The sequence below is a fragment of the Patella vulgata genome, chromosome 3 (genome assembly GCF_932274485.2).
Source record: "Patella vulgata chromosome 3, xgPatVulg1.2, whole genome shotgun sequence".
In the NCBI taxonomy this organism is placed as follows: domain Eukaryota; kingdom Metazoa; phylum Mollusca; class Gastropoda; family Patellidae; genus Patella; species Patella vulgata.
In genome coordinates, this window is record NC_065881.2 from 33829077 (window position 1) to 33846476 (window position 17400).

Consider the following 17400-nt stretch of genomic DNA (forward strand, 5'->3'; position numbering starts at 1 on the left):
ATGCAAAATGGTCTATTTCTCGGCAACTGCTCATATTACAAACTGATTTTCACATACATTCTCTTCGTATGGATTATTGCTACAAGTTTATGAAAGTTGCGAAGAAATATTTTAAAATATGAAAAGTCTGAATGGGTTGTGAATAGCTCATTTTTTCACCTTTAAATCGAAATGACCCGAAAACGAAATCGAAATTAAAAAAACTGAGCCCGATGTTTTCTGCGCCTTTAGAGGGCACACCCTTTCAGTCATACCAGATTTGAATAAAATAATATTTGCTTTCCAAAAGTGGTACCGAACTGTCAAAATTGTAGTTATTGCTAAATTTAAGTCACTTCCGCTGCCGAAAGGCAACTTTACCGGTAACAAAATAAATGACATTTTGGACAACGGGGCATATGAACTTGTTTTATATAAATCGAAATGAAATGAAATGGGGTTTAACGTCCTACTGTTCTGCTCCTATACTGGGCTAATGAAGACGGTATATAAATCGAACAATAAATAATTAATACAAGTCTGAGAAAGCTACGCAGTGTGAAACCCTAATAATCCGAACAAAAACAATAGTGTTTCACACAAGCTACGCAGTGTGAAACCCTAACTAGAACTGCGATGCAGTAATGACGGGTTTCACCGGTGCCATGTTACCCTAACCCAAGTCAGATGACTCGTTAATTTTGTGTAAAACACGACTAAAAAATATTCATAAATAAAAAAAAAATTTGTAAAAATTTAAATTTTCTAAATTTGGCGCCTAATATCTGCGAAGATTTGCCGAAAATCAAAAATCAAAAGTAGCGTAGCTATGAGCCCTGTCTCAGGCTATGCCAAAATGTATCGAGAGTTAAATTCCAACGATTACTTTTTAAAATTACGGCAATATTTTTAAAAATGATAGCTTCGGTGATTTCGGACATTTCGCATTGTTGCAGAACGTTCAAAATAGCTTTATCCTAAGTCACAGCCACTTTCCCGGTAAAACCGAAGAAATCGAAACGATGCGACAAGCAGTTGCTGAGATCTAATCAAAATGGAATTTGAATAATAATAATAACTAGACCTGCAAGCAGCACTGAACCGGCTTTCTGGAATCAGAAGGAAGTGTGTCATACAATAGCCTATTCATCGAGCTACCAAACGATATTTTAGTTGTTTTGATTCAGTGTCACCCGGCTGAGAAATCACGATTTTTGCAATAGCACCTATTTTTTACTGGTTTTTTTTTTAAAATATCGAATATGTTTTCGACTACTTCCGGTTTACGGATCATTGTCGGGATAGATTTAACAAGTGGTATGGGAAATTAACTTCATGTTCTAGACGTTTCAGAAAGATCCATTGGACAGTTTATAAAAGAAAGGAAAATTAGAAAATATTTTACGATATTTAGCAAATAATTGGTAGTCTTTTACCATTGTGTTTAGTAATAGTTACCTCCCTTATACTGTTAGAAACATCTCCAGAAATATAACAATTTTTCGACTTTTTTCAAATATTGTGGACCTTTTTGGACCATTTATACAATATTGAGGCTTTTAACTTTTGATTAATACCATAGACCACCGTAAGAACTCTAAGTAACAGAAGATAAAGAAATGAAATAAGATTAATTTTCGAGATAGAAGCGTCTGAATAGGCTCCAAAATGGAAAGTACTAGATTTTCAGCGCCGCATAATATATTGACTAATCAGCAAATTTTTACCATTTGGATGTCATAAGATCGTCCATTATTAATTGGGCTATCCAATGAGATATTAGTTTTGATTCGGTTAATTCTGGCGTAGTGATCACATTTTTCGCAAGATCACCATTTTTTTTAATTTTTTTTTTTACGGTTTTTTTTTTCAAATTATCGGATGATAATTTCGAATCCTTCCGGGTTTTGGATTATTGTCGGGATGGTTTTAACAAGTTGTGTGGATAGTTAACTTTATGTACCAGAAGTTTCTGAAACATCCTTTGAGCTGTTTTCAAAACCAAGAAATATAGAAGAACATTTTCAGTAATTTAACGATTGTTCAACTTTTTTCAAAGATTTGAGACTCTTTTTGGACCACTTATATTATTTCAATGCTTCTATTTTGTGATTGTCGCCATAGACCACCGATAGGATTCTGAGTAAAAAGTTTTAAGAAAAATTGTAGGTGTCGTTTTCGAGAAAAAGGCGTCTCAAAAGGCTCCAAAACGGAAAATACTAGTTTCTCGGCGTACCATAATTTGTTTTCTAACCATAAAAATCGTATCATTCAAATGTCATATGGTAGTCCATAAATGGGACTATCCAACGACACTTTTGTTCTTTTGGTCCGCTAACATCTAATGGAGAAATCAAGTTTTTCGCAAGAGCGCCAATTTTTTTTTTAACCCTTTTCTTCATTTTTTGAATACTTCCGGTATGGAGATTATTGTCGGAATAATTTTGATAACTGGTTTTGGTAATTAAATAGCCGCAGGGCTCGGTAATGATATTTTACATTATCTGATCAGATAAAATGCCCTTGAGAAATCCTAAGTTCAAAAGTGCCAAAAATGCAAAAATGTCAAAATTTCGAGAATTAAATTTCAATATTTCAATACACATTATACATAGTTATACTTCATTTTTAGTGTGCCATATTTTGCTGCCTGGTCATAGTATCCGTATGCATTGGGTATTACACGATGGCCCATTCATCGGGCCACTCAACGCCACCTTAATTGGTTTAATCCGGTGATATCGGACAAAGAAATCGCGTTTTTTTCCAAAAGTATCCATTTTTTGTGTTGTTTTCAACATATCGGACATTAATTCGACAACTTCCGGTATACAGATCATTGTTGAAATTGCTTTATTCCTTGCTATGGTCATATGACTTCATGCTTCAGAAGTTTCAGAAACATCGATTAGGTCGTAAAAAGAAAAAAGTAGGATACAAAATGGGCAAAAAATTCGAAAAAAAAATTCGAAAAAAAAGGGCGATAACTCTGAATGGAACTTATATTACTCATACTGGAATCGGATCGACATAAGGTATCCAAAAATGTAGGTCAAATTTGAATATTTTGAAAATTAACAAAAATTGTCTCGTAAGCGACATGTTTGCAATATTCGACAATATAAGTCAACGACAAAGTTTCGAAATTTCGAAATATTGAACTGCTATTGTTCCGGAAGACTCAGGGCCAGTATCTGAGTTTTGGGCACCGTAACAAATTCGACCACTTCCGGTCTGCGCAGAAGTTTCAAAAGTAGTTGATCAAGTAGCCACCACATGGTTTCCCAATAGAAAATTAGGTCCCAGATCGCTATCTGTTACAGACACTGAGAAATAGGCTCCCGGGCGGAAAAATAATAATAATAATAATTTTAACAAAAACAATAGTGTGAAACCCTAATAAAAATCTTAACAAAAACAATAGTGTGAAACCCTTATAAGAATTTTAACAAAAACAATAGTGTTTCACACAAGCTACGCAGTCTGAAACCCTAACTAGATCTGCCTGGCATATATGAAAGCTTTCATATTCACGGTCACTTCCTGTCACATGTCATGGGTTATATACAGAATCTCAACAAGAAAATATAATCATTAAAATGGGTCAAAAACTCGCGAAGTTAATGCGATTTTTCTTTCGTAAACAACTTTGTCGGCACTAAAAACGTCAAAGGCAAAACTAGAAATTGTGACATTTTCAAATACACCAAATTCGACGCTGCTCCCGGCTATCCAGAAATGTATTAATTTCAGAAATAGAAGACGAATTCAACAAACTACGGCCTATTGTGTTTATTTGCAAGTCCATTAATGTAGATTTTTCATTATTTTCATATTCAATTCAAAATGGTGATCACCAGTTGACTGATATGTGTACGCGTCAGTAATTTCTTAGATAGTACAGAAAATAAATTTCAAGGCAATCAGAGCTAAATTTTGTCAATTATTTTTTTAAAACTTTGATCCTTAAATTATCCAAGGGAAGATAATTTAGAAAGTTTCTAATGACATCTTTCAAGTCGCATCAGTGGGATCTACTTACATTCCAAATTTCATGAAAATCATGCAAATTTTAAAGAAGTTGTTAAGTTGGTCTCAACTTCCGGGAAAATCTGAAATTGCAGGTGAAAATGCCTTTCGTCAAGGTACTCAGAGAAAAAAAGAATTAGTAAAATAGGTAAAAAAAAAACCCCACAAAGTTACGACTATGCACTGTTATTGTTTTCGTTCGTAAAATTCGTTTTTTTCGGATTCGTAAAACGTTTTGAAAATATATTTAATCAAAACTCACCACCCATTTTTTTATGAGTGTGTGTGTGTGGGGGGGGGGGGTAAGTCAAAGTTTCAATTAGATCGTATGGTTGAATTCTGAGTAATCCGTTTTGCAGAAAACAAACACACATAAAAAAATAAGAATAATAATCTTAACAGAAACAATAAGCTTTCATATGAAATATGAAATATGAAAGCTTAATAACTTTAACAAAAACAATAAACTTTCATATGAAATATGAAAGCTTAGCTAAATCTACCTATTGCAAGTCTTTATTTAGGCTTCAGATGTTATAGAAATTATTAATTAGACCTTTATTTACACGACAAGCTCAAAATCAACTGTGTAGACCCACGGATGGCTTGGATACAGTTTGGATTTAAAAAGTCGTCCATTTAAAATTAAATCAATAAATGGCGACCAAGTCGCTGATGTTTTCCGGAAACTGGTGATAAAAGGCCTCATCCCAAACTTAGGCTGCCTATCTACAGCTAGCTCCGGCTGAGAATAGGCCCTAAGCTAATTAACCGACATTTTAATTCCTACATCGACGATTTTAGTCGAAAACACTGAGTATGCTTTTAGAAATTTTTAAAAGTATTTATTTCTCTTCTATTGTCTTATTGAATGAAATTAAATATGTTTATTTAGCCGCTGTGTGTATGAAAGATGTCAAACTAATAAAGCCGAATCACAAAATAGTCCTCTAATTATTCAATATGGCGGCGCCCATGAAACATAATTTCACAGAGGCGGTTTTGTTTGCGAAAACAAATTTAGGAGTATCTAACCTTGTTTTGAAAGATAAACAGATTGAAACTCTAAAGACAGTTTACAATGGTAAAGAATTTATTGCAATATTACCCATAGCACTTATTATATATCGCTTTTACGCGAGTGTCAGCGATATGGCGTGTTTACATAAAACACACGTGCGTGGGTTATTTTTACTCTGTTGTCTAAACAAATCGGTGTTTAGTCGATAAGTCCCGCCCCAAAATGATCACGTGGGCGTTTTAAATGGCGGCTAATCGGGGCAGTGTCACATTCTGGGAAGTATGACGTAGATGCGTCGCTGCGTGCAGTATGAAAAGGCCTGTCAAGCGAGGCTACCAAAGCTATTGAGCATGTTACTTGACAATTGAGAATATGTGGGTGGAGTTATCGTCCATCAATCAAACGATCGCCAATTCTCATAGACGGTACAGACTAGACACAATTGATGCATATTTCTAGACCAAACTTCCAACAGTGACAATTCCGTTCAGAACAAAGTAATTTGACTGAAATTTTCAACATTTTGTTTTTTTATCATCCATTTTTGAATTATTATAGCAAGAATGGCCAACTCTTTATAAAACTCTTAACTAATGTATCTTTAATAAGAATAATAATCCGAACAAAAACAATAGTTTTTCACACAAGCTATGCAGTGTGAAACCCTAATAATGTTTCGCACAAGCTACGCAATGCCTCCAGCAATACCCAAATGTATCTTGAGGTATGTACAGGAACCAAACGAATTTGGAAGTGCGATACATACAAATTTTAATTGTAATATAACTCCTTTGGAAGATGTAAATGCTAATTTTTACAAAATATATAATACCGATTTTCACAACGTAAATTCAAAAGATGTTTATGATAGCCGGATAAAAGCAAAGTTAAGCAGGCCAAAAGCCATTGAAGAATGGGAAGTCATTCTAGATACAGAGTTATGCGATCTAGACGTAGAAAATACATTTAAAATAATAAACACTGTATGTCTTAGTACAAAACTGAGGAGCTTTGAATACAAATATCTCCATAGGATTATATTCACAAATGATAAATTATTCAAAATTACAAAAGTAGATAACACACTCTGCACTTTCTGCGAATCTAATATAGAAAATGTAGAAGATTTCTTTGTTTTCTGCCCATTTTCACAAATAATATGGAATCATTTTCATACTATCTTAGATCGCAGCAATATAAAGATAAATATAAAAACACATATCAAACATCTTAGTTTAACTAACAAACCAGATTATATAAAAAAAACACTGAATGGATTTTCATTAATGATGTAATTATTTTAACTATGTCCTATATATAAACTACGAAACGAAAGACTCAATATTAAACATACATTATGCAAGAGCTAAATCTGTCTATTGCAGGCCTTTCTTTAGGCCTGAAATGTTATCTAAATTATTAATTAGACATTAATTAACCTATCCAGACCATAATCAACTCTAGATGGCATCGCTAGCCTTCGCGATTTAACGATTAAATTGATAATCGAGACTATGCTGTTTATTGTACTGACTTTAGTAATGATGATCGAGGCTAGGCGGAAATTACAAACGCTTAGTTCTCGACTCATAGTTGATCAATTTGAATGAAATGTTCAGCAAATTGCCTTTATATTATCTAGTTTTTAACTATTATAGTAAGAACTGCCAACTCGTTATCGAATCTCCCATAATGTATCTTTAATACGTATGAAAGCTTTTTAGTAGAACATGCTAAATTGGAGATTGAGATATCTCCGGAATTAAAAATAAATAAATGGAAATATCTTTTTTAAGACTTCTTCCATACCGATTCCCCATTGATGGATTTATGTACTTAGATCTAGGAACCCTTGTGATTAACCGTTTATACAGAACAATCTATTTCATTTTTATAATATAAATGTACGTAACATGTGCTTGTAAATATTGACATAAATAAAAGTGAATTTAAAAAAAAAGAAAAAAAAATATTATATACGATCTATGCTGCCGGGCTGCTCCAGTTGTGCGTCTGATATTGGCCGCCACGCGCATTTTAACCAAAATTGACAAATTTCAATAGGCCACATTATCTCGGGAATCGTTATTCCGACCAAGCTTTATAACGCACATAAACCAAATTTCAGCAAAATCAAAGGGGTTCGGTTTATCTCATTGGGTGTTTGACACGGAATAACCCCATTGTGTGTCATCGATCTTTATATTTTTGTGCTGTGCCACTGGTGTTTCTTGCATTTTCAAGACAGTATTTAGAATTTTCCATGCAGTCAAATATTACGTTCGATTTTGTTTACCTTGGAAATTTTTTTCTTGGATAATTTTGGAGCATAGGGCATAACGAATTTTAATGTATCGTAACATGTAGCTACACTGGCTCTCCACTTTGCATCACTCTGTCTTCTTCTTACTCTAACAGAAGTTGATCCTCGCTTTGACATTCTGAATCTAAAATATTACATCATAAATTATTTAATTTTCATAAATATCCAATCTAATTTAAATAAGAAGTTTGACTATTTTTGTTTCCTGGTTAGACCATGGTTTTGACTTTCTTAACTAAATAAGATCTGCGATACAATTTAGAGTGCTGCGTTCGTTCAAATGTGCCAAATCAACTGCATGAGCATTACTGTTGTCCAGCTGGGGGACCTCCAAGACGTTCCGGTACGTGAAAAATTTCAAGCTTTAATTCCAAATTATATATTTAAAACGTTGTTCAATTAATTTTATACTAGTGTAGGCTACACTACATACAAGGGTGGCCGGTGGGTAAAATGATTCTATTTAAAACTAAAAGGGGGTTCGGCCCCATGCTGGATTGTAGTAAACATAAGCCTACTCAGATAAGAAACCTCATCTCTCAACCCTGCGTGTTTCGAGATAAGTGATGGTACTACTACTACTATATTAGTCCGGTCGCCAAACCCAATTGTATACAAAGTTGTTTTTTTATGATTGATTTTAGTAGCCTATGGTGTTATCTTTCAGAATCTGTCGGGTGAACCTCGGTCACCCTTGAGCGTTTTGAGAAATTCAAGATGGCGCCCAAGACAGCCGCCATTTCTGTTTCGATTAAGCATATAATTCTACCAGGGCCCTTATTCACGAAAACTTAAACTAAGATACAATCGAAATTTTAAGAAATACTGCAATTCGATTGGCTGACCAGTAAAATCAATTTGCATATATCCAATGAAGTTGCAGTATTTCTTAAAATTTCGGTTGTAACATAGTTTAAGTTTTCGCGAACAAGGGCCCTGATCTTTATATCACCAACTCCTCGACAAATGCATAAGGTATGAACATGCAAATTTTTTATTAACTTTCTATGTTGGCGAATCGAGCTATATCATCGCAAAGTTCTTAGCACCCGGATTCGAGACGAGGATCATGGGTTCAATAAACAAAGGGTACGTCCACGCTACATCACAAAGCCCCCAAACCAGCTTTGGTGGCAAAATGTTTTATATTTCACAAAGTCAAGGGATGAATAAACTACTAGGCTGCAAAATTCCAGAAGCCTCCTAAGATGGCTTTCGACTAAAAGTATGGGGGAATCGGGATAGGGTAGGCTCACAATAATAATTTCTAAACTAGGTTTGGTGGCTCCAAGATCTTTATTTCACCAATGTCATTAAGAGCGTGTCCGCGAGAGCACCGTACAGAGGGTGATAACTCTTGGGTCGGGGATTTGACCAATTTTTTTTTCTGTGAGATGGGTTAGTACCCAGATACATCCCCACAAAATATTAGGTTGATTCAGTTGATACCAACCTAGCAGATTGAAAAAAATATATTTTTAATAGAAAAATAATCAAAAATGGGCTAATTTGGAACTAAATTTGAATGATCTGTTATTCGGACAATAATTGATTTAGACAGACGACATTGTGGGCATTAGTAGGACCACCCAGATTCCTCCTATACACAGAGTTTTAAGTTTCTACTGCCAATGATATCTGGGTACTGGCCAGATACTGAACTCACTCTGAAAATTGAATTTAATGAAAACCAAAGTGTGAGAGGCTATAGTTCGTTCTTGGCAGGGACTAGGGCCAAAGTTGAATGTTACCCACAACTAGCAACCTTCCTACTAACAAAATAAAAAATAAAAATGACCGGCACGGGCATAATAAAAAAAAGCAGAAATAAATTAAAAACACCAACAATTGGGATAAAATGTCCCGTTTATCAATACCTCAAATGAAGAATATGTATGGACATCTTTACAAATTTAATATATTCTATTTAATCATTAGCAAGGACGATTTATACTTTAAAGAGAGAAAAAAATGGGTTTAACGTCCGCTGGACACAAACTAGGTCATTTTTGGACGAACATATGGTGATGCATATGTCTGGTTATCTTTACAAAGTTTCTATATTCCATTCAGTCATCAAGGATGATTTTGACTTGAGAGAGATCCGTGTATAATTCGACAGAACTTCAAAGAGAATGTATTAGTGGTCAGTGCATCATACCTTGACCTGACAATGACTTCCAAAGAAATATGCAGTGTAATTACAAACACCGTAATTTGATAATAAACAATACCATATATGATTATCACTCCTGTCCATCTCCCCTAATTGTTAGACGCTATATAAGCAGGCATTTACTGACAGCAAGTCAGACTTGGAATAGAGCTCCTCCCGATTTATGTCTATTTCATGTTCTCAATAAAGGTCTTATCAATTATGTTGAGCTTCTGTTATCTGTAAGATAGTGTTACAGATATCAGTAATGGATGCCGTGACTGTGAATCTGGGAGTGAATCGCCATAACAGCGGGAAGCCCTTCACGATGATCATGGGCCAATGATTAAAGATAGCAGTGATGGTACCGCCGACGTCCGGATGCGATCCTGGAGGAAATCCTTGGACGAAGACGAAGTTTCCAATTGTTTTTAGGTAGGTACATATATTTCCTAATAAACTGACAATGGAAAGCCAAAATGACCAAGGGATAATTTTAACAAATTTTAAAGGTTAGGGATTTGATAAATATAAAGTTTTAAAAAAGAAGGTCAAACTAGTAAACTAATTAAGTTAAGGAAATAAGTGAAAAAAAGTGAAGTTTGAAAAAAATGGACGATCACAAGGCAATTATATGTCGCAATGAAGAGGGCATGCATTACACGTTGGATGTGGGGTTTGGAGGGATTTCCACATCTAGCCAGTGTCTCATAGAACTGCATAGTGCTACATAGTAGATGCGATACATTGTTAAGTAAATAAGAGTTAGGTTTAAAATATACTAATTGTCTATAAACGTAGGAATAAAAAAGAATCCTAAAATTGAAACAGTAAAGCTAGGTAAAAGAAAATAAATGAATGTAATGTACTTTTCTGTAATGTAAGTAATGTGTATATATATATGTCTAACCGGGGATGGTTACGGTATGGATCCGTGTTAAATCGCGAGTAGCGTTTAGGTTTAGGGTAAAGGAAAATGCCCAAGGAAAATTTAAAACTGAATGGCCCTTTGTAAATTCGCGAGATAGCGTGTGGGCCGGTATTAGGTTTTAAATAAATGGTTTAAAGTGAAACAGGGTGCATTGCAATATATAGCGAGTAGCTTATGCAATATAACTGTTTCTGGATTATTCGTGTCGTTTTGTTAAAAAAGGTAATAACGAGAATAAGTTCAAAGTATGTGTAAATGAAGAGGGCATGCATTACACGTTGGAGGTGGGGTTTGGAGGGCTATGATACGTATCAAAGATTTGCTTAAATAGCTTATGGGGAAAATTCGCTGAACGAACAGATACAAGTGTACACGCAGCCTCGTGCACGACCCAACCGTCTTCTATGATTATCTTTATGTTGGCACAAAGATTGTCAAAAATATCGAAATTCTCAATGAAGAAATGGTCTTGGTTCAGTATACAGAGGCCAAGATTTTGCCCTGTTGCCCCTCACGTAAATGTGCCTATAGGGGCTTTCACCGCCACCTACGGGCGTATGAAGCTGTACGAATATTTAGATAAATTGAACCATCGGGTTCTGTATTTTGATACCGATTCCATCATTTTCACGGAGACCGACAATGATACCCCTGTAAAAACCGGGGATTATTTAGGCGAGTTTACGAACGAAATACCACCCGACTGCCATATACTTGAATACGTTGCTACCGCCCCAAATCCTACGCTTTGAAATTAGAAAATAAAAAAACATGTGAAATCTCTTACACCATAAAATCTAAAGGTATTACGTTTAACCATGATGTCAGTCAACGTATCGAGTTTCAAACGTTTGTTGAATTAGTACATGATCACTGTCGTCAGATCAAAGTTACATACCAGAAAGCTTTCCACCGCAGTAAAGTGTTTGCGGTTTCTATGAAAGAGAAGTCAAAAACCTTATCATTCAATTACGATAAACGCGTAGAAATTAAGGATTATTACGATACAATGGCTTATGGATTTCGTCAAACAAAATGAATAATGTTTTGTATGACTTTATATATATATAATGATTGTATCTGTAATCACGTATATTGTAACACCATTTGTTGATAACCCTATGTATATGCGATATAAAAAAATATAAAAAGAAAAGCCATTTGTTTTGTTTTTTTCTAAAAAAACCCACACATTTTATTCAACTATCCTACATCTAGAGTTACATTTTATCTTGTAGGGGTGGTTATAGAGGTATGGACATTTACATTTTAAATCTAAGAGCAACAAAACGACGGACATATCTGTTGTTCTAACGGTTGTTTCGAGAAAATGTATTTACAATTCCTTTCATATTTTGGCCCCTGCAACGGTGATAGGCATAAAATACGCAATATTGTCCACAAACATCACTGAACAATCCTTTCAGGCGTCGTTTGTTATATAAGAGTGTCAGCCCCGTTTTCATAACCCAGTGCATAACAGTGGTAAGGCTTAAGTCCAAAAGAATCAAAATATTCCAACCCACGACGGTCCACAAAAAGAAGTAACCAATGTTCCCCTATTTCGTGTTGGATGTATGAGAATTGTAAATGTACACGCCCGGTTGTAGGGTCCTGGGTAACTTATCCCGAGCAAATACGCCTCGAAAATAAGAAGCTGTATGGGGGTCACTCTTCAAAATAGTCGTCAGCTGGTTCGTATTCATCTCAAAAGTCTGTTATAACATTTCGGGCACTGTCTAACTCGATCTTATTTTCAAACTCGCTGTATAGAATCACGTTCACAGTGACAGGCAAGGCCGTCCCGAATCGAACTTCGAGTTTAGCATTACCTGTTTTGGTTAGATGTACTGTGTTGTCGTCAGAGAGTTCTGGGGTATAATCAAAACAGAATATACAGAAACCTTTTCTGTAAGCATTCAGGGTAATTACAGGGCCCTTGTCTTGAAAAAGACTGGATGTCCCCGAAAATAATGTATTGAAGGATCTTGTATATCCAAACCCCAAAGCCTCGCTGAAATTGGGGCTCAGACGTTTGGCGAAAACATCTTCACCATTGACCTGGAGTGATATATGATTAATGTCAAAATTTTGTAACCTGAAGGGTTTTTTTTTATCCATACTACCATAAAATGACCCATTCGTAACGAATGCTACAAGAACTCGCCGAGGCGTTTGCCCCAAGAACAGATTGTCTTTATCCAAGCTTCGATTCCCTGCAGGTATGGTAAAACTTTTTACTTCTACACCGCGAATAGGGTAAACGGCATTTCGTTTCATTAGAGCCGCACCATGGGCAACGATAACCGAGGGGTTCAGTTTTAATCTCCGGATAAAAAGTGACGCTTTTTCGATGACCACTTTGAAGTCGTTGGTGTCTGCCATGAGACAAAGATAGGTTGCCAGGCAACAAAACATACGCCCACAGCAGCTAAATCGTCCGGGTAGTCGACAAGGGTTGTCACATATTTATTCTTTTGTAGATAATTAGGGCAATTTAATAGACAATTTCATACAGATGACAATATAATTTCCGTTGTTTGAAGGTTCACAAGGTTCTAAAATCTAAAACAAGGGCCGAAACTCTGGAAGCAATCTACAGATATTGTTCAAATTCGACAGGCTTTTTTTCGTTTTAATAATTCAAATAATGCATATGAATTTCATACAGATCGGATGATAACTTTTGTTGTTCGAAAGTTCACAAAGTTCAACAAAGTAAATCAAGGGCCATAACTCTAGACGTAATTGATGGAAATTGCTGAAATTCAATAGGCTTCTTTGTTTTACTAATTTAAATGATGCATATAAATTTCATACAAATCGTTTGATAACTTTTGTCATTAGAGCGTTCCCAAGGTGCAACAAAGTAAAACAAGGGCCATAACTCCAGAAGAAATTAACGGAAATTGCTGAAATTCATTTCACTAATTTAAATGATGCATATCAATTTCAAACAGATCGGATGATAACTGTTGTCATTAGAGCGTTTACAAGATTCAACAAAGTGAAACAAGGGCCATAACTCTAGATGTAATTAACGGAAATTGCTGAAATTCAATAGGCTTCTTTGTTTTACTAATCTAAATGATGCATATAAATTTCATACAGATCGGTTGATAACTTTTGTCGTCAGAGCCTTCACAAGGTGCAACAAAGTGAAACAAGGGCCATAACTCCAGAAGAAATTAACAGAAGTTATTGAAATTAAATAGGATTCTTCATCTCACTAATGCAAACAACATATATCAATTTCAAAACAATGTAGTCTGTAGAGTGTTCACAAGAAATTGTGGACGATGGACGGACGGACCGACGGCAATATTTCCATGTGGGCGTATAAAAAGTATCTTTAGCTCGAACCATTCTAACTTTAATATCAATGCCTTTCAGCAAGTATTTATTCTGACTAAACAAATCCAGGTGTAGTTTTCCCAACATGTCGACAGATTTACTCGCTGCAAAATATCTGGATCTGCCCTTAAACCCGGCATTACCCCTATCGTCTGATACATCATGACTATCGAATTGTCCAGGTGTCTAAACGCCACATGCACGATAATAGGTGACATTTTTGAGCATCCGTTCCATAACTCAAAAGATTCTCCAGATAACACCGGTAGGGATTGACTGATGCAGGCTGTGAGATTCTCTTCCCATTTAGGGTTACGTCGACTTGACTAAACAGGCTGTGTAAGCAATTATTCACAGGTTCTACATTAGCATCGTCTGCTATATTTGTACCGATGGCATTGGTTATTTTGGCTCGAACGGTAAAAAAAACTTTGTACCAAATCAATTTATTCATCACCTGACCCTAATAGGTAAAATTCAAGAGAGGCCCTACTGTCTAGATTAGATATAGGGTGATATTCGTGTCATTTTCCACTTTCTATATCTATACTCAGCCAAATTAAAAACTTGACACTGATGAATTTCCCCCAAAAAAATTTTCTGGTAAGTCAAATAAATTTTAAAGTGTTTCTAACGATAGTAAGTAATAAGAAGCCTTTAATTTCATAAAATTGTAAAGTCACGTGGATCACGTGACTTTTGAGCATATAAAGATGAAAAACCTGAAAAACGCGTGCAAACACAAACTCGTGAGGTCAATCGATGCAAGTTTGCTTAAACTGAACACGCACACGTAACTTGAACTGGAAAAACAAATTAAAATTATTATTTTCATCTTTGTTAGAAAATACCGCGCCTTTCAAATGTAGAACGTCTACGTGGCTCTATGCTGGTCAGTCTGTGGTCACTGTTTTGAAGAAAACGCAAAAAATGGGTGCTTTTGGGAAAAACGTGATTTCTCCACCCGATATCAACGGATTAAAGAAATTAAGGTATCGTTGGGTGTCCCGGGGATTCGACTGTCAGATGATACTATGAGAGGGCAGCAAAATATGACATGCTGAAAATCAGGTATTTTCTGATTTGGAGTGTTATTGGACGCCTGTATCTCGAAAACTGCTCAAAGGATTTTTTGTAAACTTTCCCTATCGAGAGTCCCTCTGGTAATCTTGTGCATGGATCCATCCAATAAGACATTGAAATTTCTGGAATAGGTAAAATAACGTACTGAAAATCGAAAAAAGTTGAAAAATCGTGAAATTTTGGAAAATGCTCTATTACTTTATTATTTAAACACATTTTTAGAAAAAAGTTACATATTCTGATAGCTGACGTAATTACGATTCTAACGATGTATAATATGTATTAAAATATTTAAATTTAATTTTCGATATATTGACATTTTTGCATTTTTGGCACTATTTAACATAGGATTTCCCAGGGGCATTTTATCTGATCAGACAATGTAATATATCATTACATAGCCCTGTGGCTATTTGATAAGCCAATCCGGTTATTAAAACTATCCCGACAATAATCTCCATACCGGAAGTATGCAAAAAATGAAGAAAAAAGGTTTAAAAAAAATAGCGCACTTGCGAAAAACTTGATTTCTCCATCAGATGTTAGCAGACCAAAAGAACTAAAGTATCGCTGGATAGCCCCAATAATGGACTATCATATGACATCTGAATGATACGATTTAGATGGCTAGAAAATAAATTATGGTACACCAAAAATCTAGTGTTTTCCGTTTTGGAGCATTTTGAGACGCCATTTTCTCGAAAACGAAAACTACGATTTTTCTTAAACTTCTTTTACTTAGAGTCCTATCGGTGGACTATGGCGAGAGTCCAAAAATAAAAGCATTGAAATAATATAAGTGGTCCAAAAAGAGCCTCAATCTTGGAAAAAAGTTGAAAAATCATTAAATTACTAAAAATGCTCTTCTATTTTTCTTTCTTTGGAGAACAGCTGAATGGATCTTTCTGAAACTTCTTGTACAGAAGGTTAGGTAACAAAACAACTTGTTAAAACTATCCCGACAATGATCCAAAAACCGGAAGTAGTCGAAAAAATATCCGATATTTTGAGAAGAAAAACACATAAAAAGTGAAAAAAATGGTGATCTTGCGAAAAATGTTATAACTACGTAAGATTTCACCGAATCAAAACAACTAAAGTGTCATTGGAGAGCCCGAACAATGGACAATCGTATGACAGCTAAATGGTAAAAATTCGCGGGTTAGGCAATATATAATGAAACGCTGAAAATCTATTATTTTCCTTTTTGGACCCTATTCAGGCGCTTTTATCTCGAAAACTTCTCTTATTTCCTTTCTTATACGTCTGTTACTTAGAGTCCTAACGATGGTCTATGGTGTGATTCCAAATATAAAAGCCTCAATATAGTATAAATGGTCCAAAAGGGCCACAGTCTTTGAAAAAGTCGAAAAATCGTTATATCTGTAAATCTGCTTCTAATGGTATAAGGGAGGTAAAACTGTCCAATGGATCTTTCTGGAACTTCTGGTACAGGAAGTTAAGTTCCCATACCACTTGTTAAATCTATCCCGATAATGATCCGTAAACAGGAAGTAGTCAAATAAATATTCGATATTTAAAAAAAAAAGACAGTAAAAAAAAATCGGTGCTCTTGCAACAATCGGGATTTCACCGTCGGGTGTGACCGGATCAAAACATCTAAAGTATCGTTTGGTAGCTCGATAAATGGGCTATTGTATCACACACTTCCTGTCTGATTCCTGAAAGCCGGTTCAGTGCTGCTTGCAGGTCTAGTTATTTATTATTATTTTTTTTTTTTTTTGGTAGAGCCTATTTCTTAGTGCCTGTAACAGATACCGATATGGGACATAATTTTCTATTGGGAAACCATGTGGTGGATACTTGATAAACTATTTTTGAAACTTCTGCGCAGAAAACCGAATTTCGTGCGGTGCATAAAAATTAAAAAACGGCCGTAGCTTCGTCAATTCTGTACCTATTTTCATACAAATGACATTTTCAGAAACCCTGAGTCTTTTCTCGGACGATAGCAGTTGAAAATATCGAAATTTCGAAACTTCGTCGCTGACTTCTAGCGTTCGAAAAATGAAAATTTTTGTTTAAAACACAATTTTTGTTATTTTTCAAAATTTTCAAATTGACCTACATTTTTGGATACCTGAAGACCATCCGATACCAGAAATATAAGTTTCATTCCGAGTTATCGCCCTTTATAGTTCTGAAATTCCTGGAACATAAAGCTATATAGTCAGACCGCTGCATAAAGCAATTTCAAAAACAATCCGGAAACCGGAAGTAGTCGAAATAATGATAGATATTTCGAAAAAAGTGCAAAAAATGGGTGTTTTGGAGAAAAACTTGATTTCTCCGTCAAGTATCAATGGATTAAACGAATTAAACTTTCGTTGAGTGGCCCGAGGAATGGACTGTCGAATGATGCCCAATTTATACGGATACTGTTACCAAGCAGCAAAATATGACAAGCAGAAAATCAAGTATTTTCTGATTTGGAGCGTTTTTGGACGCCTGTATCTCGAAATCTTAACCGCAACTTTTTTTTTAACTTTCTCTATCGAGAGTCC

The 17400-nt window shown here is 35.2% G+C and overlaps 1 long non-coding RNA gene across 4 annotated transcripts in view; it reads right to left on the bottom strand.

Annotated features, from left to right (window-relative positions):
- Positions 1–17400, bottom strand: part of LOC126816739 (uncharacterized) — a 166324-nt gene that overhangs the window by 56050 nt on the left and 92874 nt on the right. For all 4 annotated transcript variants that reach the window (XR_007678551.2, XR_007678550.2, XR_008787715.1 and 1 more), the window contains exon 2: positions 7326–7476. This is a non-coding gene — a long non-coding RNA (uncharacterized LOC126816739). The remainder of the gene's footprint in view (positions 1–7325; positions 7477–17400) is intronic.